Genomic DNA, 17975 nt, shown 5'->3' on the forward strand with positions numbered 1-17975 from the left:
TTGGAGAGAAACCCTGCCAGTCCAGAGGGTCACTCCTAGAAACTTGAGAGACAATTATGTGGGAATGGAAACTAGAATAAACACAGTCTTTAGGGGCTACCCACTCACCTGAAAAATCCAAATATATCTATTTCCATTTGTATCATGTTCTCGAGTTTGTGTTGAAGGAATCCAGGCATGTATTTTTGGACTCATTTTATAGATGAAAAAAATAATGTCCTGGGAATATATGATCTAAGACTGAGTTCGAGGCTGAACCATTTATTCCCTGATTCTTTTTCACTCTGCTCGGACTTTCAAAGATTCTTAGACGTTCCACTTTCCTGTTTTTTAGGATTCCAGGCCATTTTTAAAGAAAACTGGCCCAATTCCCTCCTAGCCTGGAACAGGCAGCCAAACAGACAGTGGAGACAGGAGCTCATGGCGGTCAGATTTGTGTATTATGGCAGCAGTGGCAGGAACAATGTTCTGAGCAGTCCTTGTGGTGTGAGATCCCAAGGCACATTATTCCTGCAGTGATGACAGCCCTGAAAGGAGCTATGAGAAGAATCAGAAGAATGGAAGAAGTTGCTGGGAAGAGTCTAGAAAAAGGGTCTGTGATATCCTAACACCAGCAAATTTGAAGTTAGAGACAAAAATCAATGACAAGACAAAGCAGAAGGGACAGGATAAAGGAGAAACTGGATAATGAGAAGCCAGAAGCTGTAACCCTCATTTCAGTTATGTGCACAGTGAAAATCAACAAGGGGCTCAGTCAGATAAAGATGAGAAAATCTCCATCACCCTTCAAAATTAGAAGTTCTCTCTGAAAACATAAAGATGCAGTTCTTAGAGATGTCTTTTGATGTCCTTTTAAAGAATATTAATGGATAAAAATATGCCTGTCATTAACTTCTTGAAGCTCATCTCTGTAGAAGGTGCCTTATGAAAGACTGAGACTGATATGGTCCTTGTATGATTCAAAAAGAAGCAGGAAAATAAATGGACTCACCTGGCTCAGGGAAAGAAAGAATGCCAACAGAAGGCAAAATCTCCTTTTGATAATGGCACAGATCCTATGAGGGACTGATGAATGTTTTGAAGAAAATTTTATAAAGATGAAGATGATGAAATGGGTAGAATTATGAATAAAAACCTGGGTAGAGTCAAGGTAGAAACAGGTCAAAGGAGAGAGTGACTTTTGAGAGAAAAAAAAATCTTTTCAGCCATCAGTGGTGAAATATCAGTCTAATAAGGATTGGTTGCTGAGACGCACAGATAGATTTGATTAGTGCATTGTTCACACACCCTTCTTCAAGTAAAGAATGTGAAATCTTTCCATTTTTTTGTTGGAGGATTTATTTAAAATAAAATATACTTATTTTAAAATACTCTTTCAAGGAAGGTTGACTTCATGCCTTGGTTTTTGTGTGTGAGAAAGGAATATGGTTTCCTCATTTCAATGTAAAAAAAAAAGGCTTGCGGAGTGGCTAGGTTGCTCAGTGGATAGAGCACTGGCCCGGAGTCAGGAGGACCTGAGTTCAAATCCTGCCTCACACAATTAATAATGACCTAGCTGTGTGACCTTGGCCAAGCCACTTAACCCCATTGCCTTGCAAAAGCTAAAAATAAAAAAGTCTTGCTAATTAAAAAATCTATATACTCATTATCTCTGGTGCTCATCTGCACAATTAAATGAGTTAAACTATGTTAGAAAACAAAACAAAGCACAAACCTGGCAGACTAGAGGTCAGACCTTAGATTCTCAGTGAATCACATTTTCTTGACTTATGAGAAAGTGTCTTGTGATTGCCTTGGGGGATGAAGGTGAAGAGAGAGGAAGGGATTGGTGGGGAGGGAAGGAGGTTCCCATGGAACTGGAGATGAAGTATGAACAGTGGTCAAATTGAACTGTTCTGTGACAAACATAGCTCTGGAGATGAGGCATAAATTTTAGTTCTGACTCTGATATAAGCTTGGCATTAATGGCCTTTTGTCACCCTTCCATGGTACCTGTCTGGTATCATGTCTCTTTGGTCTTCATTTTCTCCATTGTAGGATGAGTAGATAATATAACAGATAATGTTAAAGGCTCCTCCCTGCTCTCACTTTCTATTCATCCTTGGCAATCTCTGTGCTACAAGCTTCTCTGAGCTCAGATGATAGAAGGGCCCATCAGTGCCTCAGTTTCTGGCTACTGCCTTCGTTTGCATTTCAATTTTCTAAAGCCTCTCATAGGTTGGACCTTCTGGTCTTCGTTCTAAGCTTCTTCCCCTAGTTGCCCTTCTGTATGTTGTGGTCACTTCTAGGTTTGGAATTCCATGATGCCTAGTGAAAGCTTGCTTGTAGCTGTAATGTTCTAGGTTCCACAGCTTAAGGTCTGTTTTGATTCCGACACCGTGAACTCTCTTCCCAAGGCCCTTCCAACTCTCTCATTTCCTGTCCTTGCTAGTTCTTAGACCTCTCCCAAATTGCAGTCTAAGTTTTAAGTGATCTCATTCTGCTACAAACTGTTGGTGGTATTTGTTCTATATTTAGCTGAATTAAAAAAGGAAAAAAACCACTTTCAGGAAAACTAACTTCTACCCTTAAGTCTCATCCCCATTCAGAGAAGTCATGTGGAAGCCCCCTGGAAAAAATAAAAGACCAATTAGATTTTTATCCATTCCTTTTCAAGAGACTTCTCTTTTTTAAGGAATAATTTAAAGGAATAGAAGAAATGACAAGAGAATATTGTCTATCTATGGGTAAATAAATGGAATTGAGATTTTTTTGTGCTAGGTAATGGGGTTAAGTGACTTGCTTAAGGTCACACAGCTAAGTATTAAGAGTTTGAGGCTGGATTTGAACTCAGGTCCTCCTAACTTCATGTGATCTATTCACTGCACCACCCAACTGCCCCTGGTGGATAAGTTCAGGGAAAAGAGTAGTAGTGAACTTTAGCTGGAACAGTGGGGAAAAAAAAGTCTGGGGAGGGGCAGCTAGGTGGCATAGTGGATAAAGCACCAACCCTGGAGTCAGGAGGACCTGGGTTCAAATCCCGCCTCAGACACTTAATAATAACCTAGCTGTATGGTCTTGGGCAAGCCACTTAACCCCATTGCTTTGCAAAAGAAACAAAACTACAAAAAACCCCACAAAAATGTCTGGGGAGAAAAATTGAAGCCAGATCATTGTAGTCCTTCAATATGCCCTTTAGAACTTTTCATTTTATCATAAAGGAATCAAGAAATCACTGAAGATTTGGAAGTAGGGGAATAACATGGTGTAATGGTGCCAGTGCATTGGAATATTATATTAATTAATAAGTATATAGGGAAGAGCTAAGTAAGAGTAAACAATGTAATCAGGGAAAGCAGTTGGGAAGTTTTTAAAAAACTAGTAAGTGGGGAAGGTCTGAAGTAGTTTGGTGTCCATGTAACTGGAAGGAACAGATGAAAGAACTGGTGCACATGTGCATAACTAATAATGCCTGATAACACATTGGCTGAAGCAAGCATTGGGGAGTGTTTAGACTTGGTCAGACATCAAAAACCCCAAGGTCATTCACAGATCCTGGGCCATCACCAGTTGCCCTGACTTTTGTCTAAGGCCTCTCATAGGTCGGACCTTCTGGTCTTTGTTCTAAGTTTCTTTCCCTAGTTTCCCTTCTATACGCTGTGGTCACTTCTAGGTTTGGAATTCCATGATGCCTAGTAAAAGTTGGCTTATAGCTGTGATGTTCTATGTTTCACAGCCTAAGGTCTATTCTGATTCTGACACTGTGAACTCTCTTCCCAAGGCCCATCCTACTGTCTCATTCCCTGTCCTTCCTAGTTCTTAGACCTCTCCCACATTGCAGTCTAAGTTTTAAGTGATCTCATTCTGCTACAAACTGTTGGTGATATATTTTCTATATTTGATGACTCTGGAAAAGAGAGTGAGTCTGAAGACTGTGCAACTCTGCCTCATTTTAGCTATCCATTATCCAATGGTAGAAGTCAATTCTTAAAGACTTAAAATAAAAAATGCTCTCCCCCTCAAGACGAATTGTTTTTGTTTTTACTTTTTTATGTTTCCTTCTGACTTTTGTAAAATCTGTGTTTTCTTTCATGACACAACTAATAGAATGACAGTACATTTATAATCTATATCAAACTGCTTTCCTTCTCAGTGAGGGGTAAAAAGAGGAAGGGCAGGAAAAAAGAGAATTTGGGAATCAGCATGGTTAAAAATGAATGTTAAAATAGTCTTTGTAATTGGAAATTTTTTTTTAAGAAAAAGGCCTGGTAAATAATTGAATATCAATGGGGAAAGGGAGGAGATGGAAAGAAAAATTTAAAGATGACTTAGGCATGAGCCACTTGATTGACTAGAAAAAAGTAGATTCCTGAAACCAAAATAGGGAAATAGGAGGAGAGAAAGGATGAATTGAATTTGGCAAGTGTTGGATTTGAAATGCTAGAGGGTCATTTAGGTAGACCTTCCCAGCAAGCCATTAAAGATATTGGGGGGGGGGGGCCTAGAAGAGACTGGGGCATGGATAAGAGATTTGAGAGTCATTTGCATAGAAGCGATTATTAATACCAAAAGAGAGAGAGAGACTACAGAGTCAGAAAAAAAAGTGCTGAGGATGGACCTGTAGGAGATATTCCCATTTAGGATAAACAAGAATTAAAAGAAACTAAGATGGAAAACTAAGAATAAAAAAAAATGGTTAAACAGACAGATATTGGAGAGAACAGAGTTCTATAATGCACTGGATTCCCCAATGCATAAGAAGCCAAAAGATATGAGCAATGACTTTTCAAAGAAACTATCAAAATCATTTGAAATAAATGTTCCCAAATCACCAAGAATCAAAACATGCAAATAAAGTCACTCTGAGACTGCCCCTCACAACTAGCAAATTGGCAAGTATGACAAAAGATGGGAACAATCTATAATGGATGAACTGGAGTAAGAATAATAATAATGATGATGATGATGTCCTTCAACCATGTCATGATGTGCATGAATTTGGATTGAGGTGAGGGCACATCATACAAAGACACCATTCTCACTCTCTTCTAGAGCCATCTGTACTCACTGATCTAACATAATAGAAGCAGGATGACTGGGGTTGGCCTCGATTCAAAGGGAGGTCTTGGATTTTTGATTTATCTTTTCCAGACCCCAAGCAGCCTCACACTGTACTCATTCAAGCAGATGCAGTCAGTATAATGCACTATGGTTCCATTTGTGCTAGGTGACACAGCTTCATCAGTAGGATACATCCAATGTAAGGAATTAGAGTTCCACACATACCAGGTGACAAATCATCATCAGTAGGGCAAAACTAACCAACCTGCCTTGTGACAGACTATTCTCTTCAGCTCTACAGTCATATTATCTCTGGAATCCAAAGACTTTGGTTTCCCCAAAGCTTCCCAGTGGGCCATGGAAACAATGCCTCTGGATTGCAGGTCAGTATGATGTATGGTCAGAACTATGATGGTATCTGATCATCTTCAAATTTCCAACTTTCATTCTCGATTCATGAAAACATTCTTGGCAAATGTATTTGCTCTGGTCCGACTTGCACTGGTCCAAGAATTTCACTTCTAGTGGCAAAATCTGAGTGTCCTTGTCAGTCACTCTTAATCACGGCCCCACTTTCAAAATCAACAAGATAGAACCAGAATCCCATTCCATTACTCCTTGCTGCAGTAGTCAGGTGACTGGGGCCTGCTTTGAGCACTCTAGCTACTTTGAAAAAATCAGGATGGACTGCAGTAAGACAGATTCAGTGCATTGTCAATGAAGTTGCGAACTGGCCCAACCTCATTGGAAAGCAATTTAGAACAGGGCACCTGAGAAATAGATCAGGTAGCAGAGACCATACCAATGTGGGGATCCTCTCTACAGAACAGAAAATGGATAATCCCTTTCTAATGGCAGGTCAAGGGAGTGGGTTCCTTCCTCTGGGACTCTCAGGTTATTTTTCAGTTTGTTGTGAGATGTCTCTTACCCTACCTATGATGTGTCCAGGGCCACACTTAATGAATACCAAAAGTGCTTTTCAATGAGCCCTCAGTGCCTGCCGAGAAGCCCTGCAGAGACACTCATTTTCAAAAGTAGAAAATTAAAATTAGTTTTCTGAAAGTGAGAACCAGCTCTGTCCCAGAGCACTTAGAAATCTATTGACCAAGGTTGAGGCAAGGACAACTTACAGCATCAGCAAAGAAAGTAAATGAAAGCAATGGATTCCCTTTTGGCAAAGGACTAGAAGTCATGTGTTAACTCTCATAGACATAAAGTATATAAGCATAAATACATACGTACATAAATTCAGCAAATGGTTCTTCTGTGCCATGCAGAGCTCCATTCTTGTCCTCATGGTATTCCCAATATAGAATGATAGAATACCAGCCCAGGTAAGGGTACTACAGAGAGTCACAGGATGCATCTACAAGATCCCTTCTAGCCATTCATCTCTGATATGAATATCCTGAGAATAATAGAGGGGCATAATGGGGTATGTCAAAAAAAATGGAGTTGGGTCTTTTGGGATTTCCCCCAGGGAAGGTCTTAGAGCAGAGAATGCTTGTTAGGGAAATATAGTAAGGAGAATTCTTGTCCAGCTGTTGATGGGGTTGGGGACTTCAGAAGTCACTGTTAACTCTTGAGATACTGGGATTCACTACTGATCCAATCCCTATCCCTAGAAAACTGCGGGAGAAGAGTGACTGACATTTCCAGTAACCTGAAGAAGTCCCAGGAGGTCCTCAATTGTATTCAGTCAACAAATGTAACATGTCAGGTCTCATGAATAATCATTAACCAGAACTAATTAGACCCTCCAATTCAATTTAGTATTCTTTTCACCACATTATGGTGCTTGTGTAGATTGGATAGAGTGCAAGGCCTAGAATCATCTTTCTGAGTTCAAATCTGACCTGAGATACTTATTTGGTTTGGAATGAATTTAACATTCTGAAGCCTTGCTCCCTTTCCAACTCTCTGATCCACATGAACTGGGCTTCTCACTGATTCTTGAACAGGACCATCTTTTCCTCATTCCAAGTTTTTTTAATTTCTATAATTTTTTTCATTTTTAATACTTACTAAATATGTAACAGTACCCATGTATTTAAGACAAATGCATATTCCTCTAAGGGACTTTTCATCTCCAAATTTTTATTTTCATTTTCTGTCCCCATGCCTGGTATTATCTCCTTTCCTGTCTCAGCTTCTTAGCTTCCTTGATTTCCTTTAAAAAGTCCAAATGTGGGGCAGCTAGGTGGCGCAGTGGATAAAGCACCGGCCCTGGAGTCAGGAGTACCGGGTTCAAATCCAGTCTCAGACACTTAATAATTACCTAGCCGTGTGGCCTTGGGCAAGCCACTTAACCCCATTTGCCTTGCAAAAAAAAAATAAGTCCAAATCCCACCTTATACAGGAAGTCTTTCCTTCTCCTCCTAACACTAGTGCCTTCTCCTTTAAGGTTGCCTTATATCTACTATGTTTATATCATATATATATATATATATATATATATATATATATATATATGTCTATGGATTCCCACCCACCACCTTCATTGAATCAGAGACACGGAGAGAATATGTGTGTGTTTGGGGAGGAAGGTGATTTCTGATGGGGAGGGGCAGAAGAATAGAGTTTCAATTTCATCTCTATCACTTCAATTTAGTTTCATAAGAGTTTATTAAGGCCTCACAGTTTACCAGGAACTGTGCTAGGCCCTGAGAATATAGAGATAAAAAAAAAAACACTTCAAAACCAGATCTTATCTATGTCTTATAGTTGGCAGGGGTGGGGAGAAAACACTATGTCACCAACATCTCCAGGGTGTAAATGAGTGGAAGGCAATTTTCAGAAGGCAATAAGGGGAGTCACACTAAGGAGGGTGTGAAGTGCTTAGAAGGTAGTTAAGGATTTGTTGAGGTAGAGATGACCGGCAAGGGGTCCATTTGAGGCAGGATAGAAGACTTGGTCAGAGCCACAGTGATGGGAGAGTGAACACTATGTTCAGGGAACAGTAAGGAGGCAAGTCTGCCTAAAAGCCTGTATGCAGAGAGACTAGGAAGATAGGCTGGAGAGAATTTGGGAAGCGTTTCTTAGCTGAGTTACCTCCATAAGACATTTCACCTCTCTGAGTCATTTTTTTTCCTCTGTTAATATAGGGAGAATTAATTATTCTTGCATTGAATCCCCTACCCACTTCCATGAGGTTTGTGAGGAAAATTCTTTGTTAACTTCCTATGGAAGTTGACATTGTTATTGTTTCAATCATTACTTTGAACCTTTTGAAGCAAGAAGGGTGCAGGAGTTTTGGGGATGTAGTGATTTGCTATTTCCAATATTCCAAGGAAGGATTTCCTTTTTGCCTGTTCCTCTATACAGGAAGGTTCTCATGGATGTTTCTTCTGAGGAAGAGGGAGGATGGTTATGTGGCACTGTGGCATGATCAGAGGGAAAAAAAATCCAAGGATTTATCTCCACTCCCCCTCTACTCTCAGCCTCTCCTGGTAGGTAACTTGACCTCTTCTGTTTGTAGACAACAAAAGCTCTGCAACTTTCCTAAACATCCCTCCAGCATCCAACCTTTTCATCGTGTCAGTGTCCTTATTTACTTTCCATCCATTCTCAGAGGACAAGGACATCCTAAGTGCCCAGGATGACCTGCTCCCTTGTACCTAAGTACCCTGTACTTTTGGAAATATGTCTTGAGCGTCTCTGTCATAATTGTTTATCATGGTAGAGTTCCTTTTTCTTATTCATTCATTTCCTGACTTTGGACTTTATAATAAGACTTTTCTATTCATCTTTTTGCAGGAATGATTGGGTAGAAATCTGTCTTCTTGCATCCTCCTGTTACTTTCTTGGGTTCTTTGTTCCTGCTATTGTTCAGTCATTTTTTAGTCATGGATGATTCTTTGTGACCTCAGTTGGTATTTTCTTGGCAAAGGTACTGGAGTGGTTTGCTATTTCCTTCTCCAGTTCATTTTATGGATGAAAATCTGAGGCGATAAGGCTAAGTAACTTTCTCAGGGTTATACAGCTAGTAAATATCTAAGAATTGTACTCAGAAAGAAGACTATTCCCGACTATAGGTGGGACACCCTATCCACTATGCCACCTAGCTGCTGCCCCAAATATTGGAGTGGTTTGCCTTTCCTTCTCTAACCCTTTTTTACAGATGAAAAACTGAGGTAGTCAGGATCAAGTGATTTGTCCCTGGTCATATAGCTAGCAAGATTCTGAGGCCAGATCTGAACTTTTCCCAACATTCAATCTTTCCCCAGTGCTTGGGATCTTTAGTGTTATGTTATTCTGCTAAGGATAACTCATCATGCGTGGGACCTTCAGGCTTTGAGCATTCCCAAAGTGCTATGATCTAGGGCAAAGTCTGACCCTTGTCCTTGTCTGAATTCTGAAAGTTTCTTATTTGATTGGGGTCTGAGCTAACAATTGTGTTCTTCGCCCTAGTTGAAGTTTCAGTGGACTACCACTGAATTCAGCCAGCCTGAAAACTCTGAATATTCAGAAAGATGGAACTTCAGACTGTCTTTTCATTGGGGATTCCCATTCAAACCATCCCTCTGGAGGTTTCAGTCCAGAATGGAAATTAGAACTCACTGGGATGGAAATTAGGATTTTTCTTTCCTTTGGTCAGAAGCACATAGCTATCTTTTGCTTCTGTACTTGGTTCTTTAGAGGTCTCAAACACTTTTCACTGGTGTCTCCTCCACTAACCCAGGTCTTATCATGACACTCAAGAACTGTGTGTCCAGAATTAGTGGTGAGGAGAGAGCTACCAGTTGGCACATATTCCTGCATCATGTCTAGGTTCCAACCCCTCTTTTCTTGCCACGGTGCATAGTGTCGATCCTCTATGTGATGCTCCCTGTGACCACTGTTTTCCTGGACTCTATCCAAGTCTTCTTTGTCTATCTCCAATTCTTGAGCATGGAAACACATATAATATTTCCAAATTTTACTCATGGATACATGGAAACACATGGATATACACACTCACTACACACAGAGACACAAAGAGACACTGTGTTAGGCACTGGGAATACAAAAATAGGCAAAAGAGAGACCCTGCCCTCATGGAGCTTACAACCTAATAGATAAACTAAGTTTTCTTCCATGAAAGTATTAAAATAAGAGTTATTGTTAAATCTTAAGCATGAAGAGACAAAGTAGTATAATGGGTGGATAACTTGCCTAACAGCCAGGAAGGCCTAAATTGAAGAAGCCCCTCTCTCATTTGTGTCCCAGGGCAAATCGCTTAACCTCTCTGTGTCCAGGCTAAGTTACAAAATAGATGTGACCTGCCTTGGTGAAGGGTCCTTTCACGAGGAGAGCACTCTTCACTAATGAAATCACAGGTTATTGTGCTCATTCATTAATGTATAAAATGTCAGAGGAGCTGGGAGGGGTGACAGGACAGGGAGCGTGGAATATCAGAGTGAGGAGGGAGGTCGTTCAAGATATTTCATGAAGAACAGTCTACGAGGGAAGTTGAGGCTGAAGGACCATTTAGGAGGCTCCTGTAACAGAGATACTGAGAGAGGTGATGGAGATGATCTGGGATGGTGATTGTGTGAGTGACAGAAGAGGGTGAATGGAAGGGCGGCATTGTGAAAGTGAGTTTTCATCATTTGTTGGTGCTCGACCCCGGCTCCCTGCTCAGCAGGAGGGCATAGCTCCTCTGACTCAGTGTCTTCACCATCTGGAGCTCGATCCACAAGGGTCTGTTTGAAACCTATTGAAGGCATTGCCATTGAAAGCCATGCAAAACAGTATGGTGCAGTAGCTAGTGAGTCAGTCTGAAAAAGAGACTTGGATTCAGATCCTGCCTTTGCCACGTGCTGGCTGCGTGACCCTGGTAAAATTCCTTACCCTCTCTGAATCCCAGGAAAATCTCAAATTGCATAAAAGCAGTTGCCCTCCACTGAAATTCCTTCTGAGAGTCACTTCCATAGAGCTGTAAGATTTGTTTGTAAAGGACTTCTGTCTGATCTTCACCACAACTTTGAGAGGGAGATTCTGCCATTATCCTTCATTTTCTGAATAAATAATTAAGTCCAAAAGACTGCAACTTGCTCAATGTCCCCAAAATGTTCCATATAATTGCACTTTACTTGAGATTCTCAAGCATGCAAGTTGAATCTGGAATGAGAGAATTATGAAGGTTGTTTTTCTAAATGGAAAGAGAATTGAATGTACCAGTCTGGCTCCAGTGGATTTTTAGCCTTTTGAAAGACACACACACACACACACACACACACACACACACAGAGACAGAGAGACAGGGGAAGAGAGAGAGAGAGAGAGAGAGAGAGAGAGAGAGAGAGAGAGAGAGCAAGCTGGACATAGAGACAGAGAGAGGAAGGAAACAGGGAGGAAGACAGAGAGAAAGAGAGCCCATTTCAGTGTAACCAGAAAAGAAAGATTTTTTTTGGTCTGAAACATTTATTGCCTGGTTGTTAGAAATAAATTAAATATCAAAGGAAATGTTCCCCAGCTAGCTATATACGCCTACTCACATTTTCATTACTGTCTGCTCTCTTCAGGGCTTTTGCTGGCAGCAGCATCTAGGTCAGCACAGTTATTTAGATATGTCCTGCAGGACCATTCCCAAGACATGACCCCTTGGACTCCTTGAGGTGAAGGGCAAGAGGTGAGGCAGAAGAATCTTCATGGGGTCTCTGCTCTCTGATTGCCACTTCTTTGCTGGGACCCCACTTTGGCCTGCTGACCTGGGTTACGCAATAATTTATTTACAGATTTAACTACTTTAGATTCATTGCTTCATTAACCAGGATCCTTGCTTTACGGGTACAGATGGTGGCCCAAGCAGACCTCACATTGTTGTGAGATCCTTGTTCAGGGTTGTCCATAAATTCCCCTCAGGATGGCCTGCCAGTTGGAGATTTTTTATTAAGATTTCTGTTTTGTTTTTGTAAACTTTCCATGGGTGTCTGTGCAATACAGATACTGATCATCTTTTTTCTATCCATTTGTCATCTATTCTTATGTATCCTATATATCCTTCTAGCCATCTGTCTATCCTTTGAACCATCTATGCTTCTATCATCTATCTTTTGATCTATCGATCGATTGATCTAGCTACTGATATTTATATATCCGTTACTATTCTAAGTATATAATTGATTCAATTATAAAAGTAAATTGATAGCTATTCCCAGCAATATAATGATCCATGACAATTCCAAAGGATTTATGATTGAAAAAAAAACTCCTTTTCATCTCCAAAGAAAGAAGTGATGGATGCAGATTGAAGCACATATTTTCTGTGAAGGCAAGGAAATATATTTGGGGTCACGAGGACTGTGGGTGAAATCCTGGGGCAGTTAATTACCACCCCCTTTCTAGTAGTCTTGGTAATGTTGATTCAATTTTCTGATGTGGAGGCAAAGAAAAAACAAGTAAAGAGCCGGGGAAAGAAGATGATGTGCTTGGTATTTTGGCAGAAGACACAACACCAAGGCTTGCAGTTAGAGGAGATGATACAAAATCCACAAGGCCATTCGCAAGAAGGAAGACTTCATCTCTGGGGACTCACTCTTCCTCTGGCCTCTGTAGGATATTCTTCACATTGACCTTTGCTGTGTTACCCTTGATATAAGTAGAGAGTTATAGAATCCTCTAGGAGAGATGATGGACATCATCTCAATTTAGGAATCCTAGGGAATTTTTATCCACGGGGGGGAAACAAGGCAGAGGAATGTTTCAAAGGGTGCATGTTCCAATATTGAGTCTAAGGCTTTTTTTTGGTGTTCTCTGCACCTTTCAGAGTTGGGCAACAGTGAAGATGATGTCTCTCACAGGGCTTATCTGTGAAACCCTTCAGTTCTTTTCTCATAAGCTCATCAATAAGTCCTGGAAAGGTGGTTCTCATAGTTCAAGAAACAAAGAGGTAGGTCTTTGGGTTGGGAGTTACTCCTTTGATCTCAACTTTGTGGGTAACAATCTCATCAGTAATATTTTCTGATCATCACAGGATGAAAGAATGTTATGACGTAAAGGAAGATCAGAGGTCATCTAGTTTCATGTCTTTCTGAGGGAGAACCTTCTCCATAGCATCCTGGTCGGTCTATGTTTAAAGGTCCTCAAGGAAAATAAAACTCAGCACTCTTAAGGCATCCCATCCCACTCTAGGCCATTTCTAATTAATCTGGAGTTTCCTCTTTGTCACTCACATCTGTGGTCCTTATAGTGTCTTCTGGGACCAAAAAGACTAAGTCTGGCTTCTCCGCAAATAGCCCTTCATCTAGTAGAAGGCCAATGGCATGACCTCTCCCTTTGAGAAGCTCCCAAACTAAATAGTACTTGCAGTCTCAAGAGATTCTTATATGACTTCCTCTTGAGGCCTTTCACCATGGCAATTAGCCTTCTCTAAATGCATTCCAAACTCTTTGGATTCTTTCTAAAATGTGCTTGTGAAAGCATTAACCATATTCCTAACATGATCTGACCAAGGAAGAGGACAGAGCAGTCATTGCTTCCCTAACCCTGGAAACCACGTTTTCCTCAATGAAGCATAAGATTGCATTCCATTTATTGTCTGCTTAATGAAACTGAGGACTCATTTGACACTTGCAGTCCATTAGACTTTCCATTTTTTTTCTCAGAATAAGTCCTACTTAGTCATGGCCCCACAATTTGGACTTCTTAAATTGATTTTTAAAATGCAAGATTTTATATTTATCTCCATTCAATTGTCTCATCCTCTGTAATCCCTGCCCCTTCACACCACTTTAACTCCTGAGCCTGGAGGGATTTATTCTCATTGACATACATCATTTATGATGATGATTCTTTTAGATGTTAAGCATAACTATTTATTTAAAAGAAATAATAAGCCACAGATATTCACATTTTAAAACAAATGCATAAATAAAAATTGCAATTCAATCCATAAATAAACCAGGATAACACTTTCTCACCAAAATACTCAACACCTGGGGATATCTAAAAAAACAAAGAATCTTCCTCAGAAGACACAGGAGTGAGGAAAATCTATGTACTTGATATAACTAATAATTTTTGAATCATAAACTCTGGTGTTCTCTCTTAGTTTCAGGAAGTGATAAAAAAAAAGGCTTTGATGAATATAGAATCTGTTATACAGATGTCTCCACTGTTAAAATGAGTCTATCTATAGTATATTCTACCAGTATCTTAATCGGCACATCCTAGCTAGAGGATGACATAATAAAATCTGATCTTTTAGTCCTGTTTTTGTTTCATCCTTTTCTATCTAAATGATTTTTTTCTTGGAAGAGAAATAAAAATATATTTGGGATATAATTTGATTAAGCTTGTGGATTCAATGCTATCAAAAAGTGTGTAACTTCTGGCATGGATGTCCTTTGTGAATATTTGCTTTGGTTATATCCCATTCTGTTTATTAAGTCTTCCTGACTGTCATCTTAATTTCTTGATATGGCATAGATAATGATGTGAGATATTAGAAAACAAATGCAATGGGCCCATTGCATCAATGATGAGATGAGATTGTTGTAGACTCACTAAAAACCAGTTCCATTTCTAAATCTATGACTCAATGATTTAGTTTTGACCACTTGAGAGTTTGATTTTAAAATGTTCTTAGGATAATCTGGTTAGATAGGATTTTATGATCACTTCTCTGTATGGTCAGAATTCTTTTGAATTTTTTTTTAATTGATACATTTCATAGTCTTGCACCATACTGTAAAATGAGCTCGGATTTTAGATGTCAATGCCCTTCACTACCATGTCTCCCACCTTGGAAAGGAAATGAAGGCTTAAGGGACTGAAACACTGGAGCTTGTTTTTCACCTTCTCAACATAGTAACAGTCAAACTTCTACCAAAAAAAAATGTAGTTTAAGTCAAAGGCTTACTTTCCTTTATCTCCTTCTTAGAAATGTGGGAATCATCAGCTCATTTGAATAAATCAGATTAGAGCTATTTTGATGACTCCTAGTGACTGCTTATCTTTTCTATTTTATTTTAATTTTGACCTTTGCTTCAAAAAGTCAACAATGCAATTACAAAAAGGAAGCTAATGCTCTCCAACAATTTTTTTCCTCTATGTTAAGGTAGATTCATATTCATCTTTTGATCCTGTTGGCAATTCTCTTCTTTCATTTTTTAAGTTTTTGCAAGGCAATGGGGTCAAGTGGCTTGCCCAAGGCCACACAGCTAGGTCATTATGAAGTGTCTGAGACTGGATTTGAACTCAGGTACTCCTGACTCCAGGGCTGGTGCTCTATCCACTGCACCACCTAGCCACCCCCTCGCAATTCTCTTCTTGAAAGAATTCTTCCTGATATATAAACATGAGATTTCTACAGTCAATAGACCTTTTTAACCTCTTACAATATTTTGGAACATTTTTCCTCTCCAAACCATTTCCCTGAATCTCATTGGAATCATTAAAGATTTAAAACATTAATGTTTTGTTTTTCTATTATTTTAATTTCTGAATATATTTTTCCTTCTCTCTTCTACAATGAGACACACCTTATTAATAAAAAGAAGTGAAGAAATAGGCAAGATGAGGTAGATAAAAAAATATGACTAGCAAATATATTAGCTAATCTCACAGAATATGCAGTCCTCCAAATGTTCCTCACTTTCATCTATAAAGGGAGATTGAAGAGTTTTTCCACTTATTTAGGGATAATCTTGGTCATCACTATTACACACCAATTATTTTCACATATCTTAGAGTCATTGTGTATGTTTAATTCTGCAGATTGTATTTGTTCTCTCCTTGGAAATCTTTGTCTTTATTCTTGACAGCATGAGAATATTTCATTATATTTGTCAAAGGTTATGCTTCAGGTAGAGCACTAAGCAGGGAGTCAGAAAACCCTGAATTCAAATTCTGCCTCAAATGCTTACTAGCTATATGACTCAGGTAGGACATTTAAAAAATTCAAAAGACCTAATTTCTAGGTAATTATTCATTTTATTGGTAATGTTAGAATTTTAATAAAAGAGGTTAGTGGACCTTTCAAATGCCAAAGACCCTCATGGCCTGAGGCTCATGACCGAATATGGCCTTATAAAAGTGAGTTGACCAGAGGGTGACAATCAACTCTGATTGGTTAACACATAAGGAGAGGATGAATATTATATTGAGGGACTGGGCCTATTCTAATGACATTTGATTGTGTCAATCATTTCTAAATTACTCCTCCAGCCTTGAACAATCTAATGAAAGAATTTATCCCCAACTAATCCTGGGTTGAAAATAATGGAATTAAATTCCTTGTAAGGTTGAGTGGAGTGTGACTAAGACTGAAGAGAGTTAATTCAATGTTATTATCAGCAGTGTCCTTCAAAAATTATGAAATGAGAATTATAGAAAAATGGGAAACTGAATCTCCCCAAATCATTGGTTATTAATGTGTGTTTTTCTCCTGGGAAAGATACATAAATTCTTTCTGCTTCAGGGTCCTCAACTGTACAATAGGAATAAGGTCATCATCTATCTCTCAGGACTGCTGTGTTGCAAATAAAATAATACGTGCAATGCTATTAGCATAGTGTTTGGTAGGAAATGAGGTCTGCCTAAGTGTGAATTATGGTGATTATTTATTGTTATTATTTTGTAGCCATTCCTCAATCTGTCAACCATTTTGCTACCAACTCTTTTCTATCAGGAAAAAAGTTATTCTAAATATTGTAGAATAGAGAGAGTATTTCTTTATGCCTTGCTCACCTTCATTGTACATCCTTAGGAACAGGCTCTCTGGATAAGGTCATGAGCCTTTTAAACCCTTTCTAAACAGAATTCCAAATTTCTTTCCAGATTGGATGGATTCACAGAACTGCCAATAGCATCTTTGCATATCACAACCTCGTTCTTCATCACTTCATCACAATCTTTAAGCCCTAACCCTCATTGCCTTGCATCCAGAACCACTGGACTCATATGGATCTGGAGGGAAAGGGACATTGGTGACGTAATACGGTACTACCTCATTTAAATTCAATTCACTTGTATGTCACGGCATCACCTCCCTGATGTCATGGTCTTCTTTGAGAACATAGGACCAGCAGCAATAACAACAGCATTTGTATATCACAATCTCTTCATCACTTAACGTTGCTATGTTTTGTCATCTCCATCAATTTGTTGCCCAAGAAGTAAAATCTCCAGATGGTTTAGATCAGTAATTAGAGCATATTTATATTAATACTGTTTTATCTTTTTTTGCAAGGCAGTGGGGTTAAGTGACTTGCCTAAGGTCACACAGCTAGGTAATTATAAAGGTGTCTGAGGTCACATTTGAACTCAGGTCCTCCTGATTCCAGGGCTGGTGCTCTACCCATTGCATCACTTAGCTGCCCCAGTTTTATCTTTTAAAGATGTTTTTTTCATATTCTTGGACCACTTATCCATAGGTAAATATCTCATATTTTTGCATTAATTCCATATATACTGAATTTTGCATGTCAGACATTTTTTCAGAGATATTTGATGCAAATATATTTTTCCGCCAATTGGAAGTCATTAAAAATTAATGGAGATATTGATGTAGTTTGGAGTGTTTTGCCAGGTTTTCACAAAATTTCATCCCTTCTTCACCTTTTGAATTGGATATTGCTGCATAATCTAATTTTTTGCCTCATCATGAACAATGCCTGAAAATATGAGCATATATCTAAAGAAATGGTGCTTGTAGTTGTATTAGAACACATACTCATAAGAGTTTTACCGAGCCCTAAAAATCATAGTGGAGTTAATAAATTCAACTTTAAAATGTTGACCAATCAGCAAGTGAAGGAATAGACACTCACCTGTTCTGTCTGGTCACAACGAGACCATTACTCATTTTTCACCTTGGAGTTTTGCTATCTGTCCTAGCATCATCTGTCACTTTATAGTATCTTTCAACAAAATGTATTACACAAAACTAAGCTTCTTCTACCATCCCTATGATTATAGTTTTTTTTTTTTATTTAGCCATTTTTAGTCAT

The 17975-nt window shown here is 39.0% G+C and overlaps 1 pseudogene; it reads left to right on the forward strand.

The window, feature by feature from the left end:
* Positions 1-420: 420 nt before the first annotated feature.
* Positions 421-1184, forward strand: LOC141495226 (calcyclin-binding protein-like; annotated as a pseudogene).
* Positions 1185-17975: the final 16791 nt, after the last annotated feature.

This window comes from Macrotis lagotis, chromosome 1 (genome assembly GCF_037893015.1).
Source record: "Macrotis lagotis isolate mMagLag1 chromosome 1, bilby.v1.9.chrom.fasta, whole genome shotgun sequence".
Lineage (NCBI taxonomy): Eukaryota > Metazoa > Chordata > Mammalia > Peramelemorphia > Peramelidae > Macrotis > Macrotis lagotis.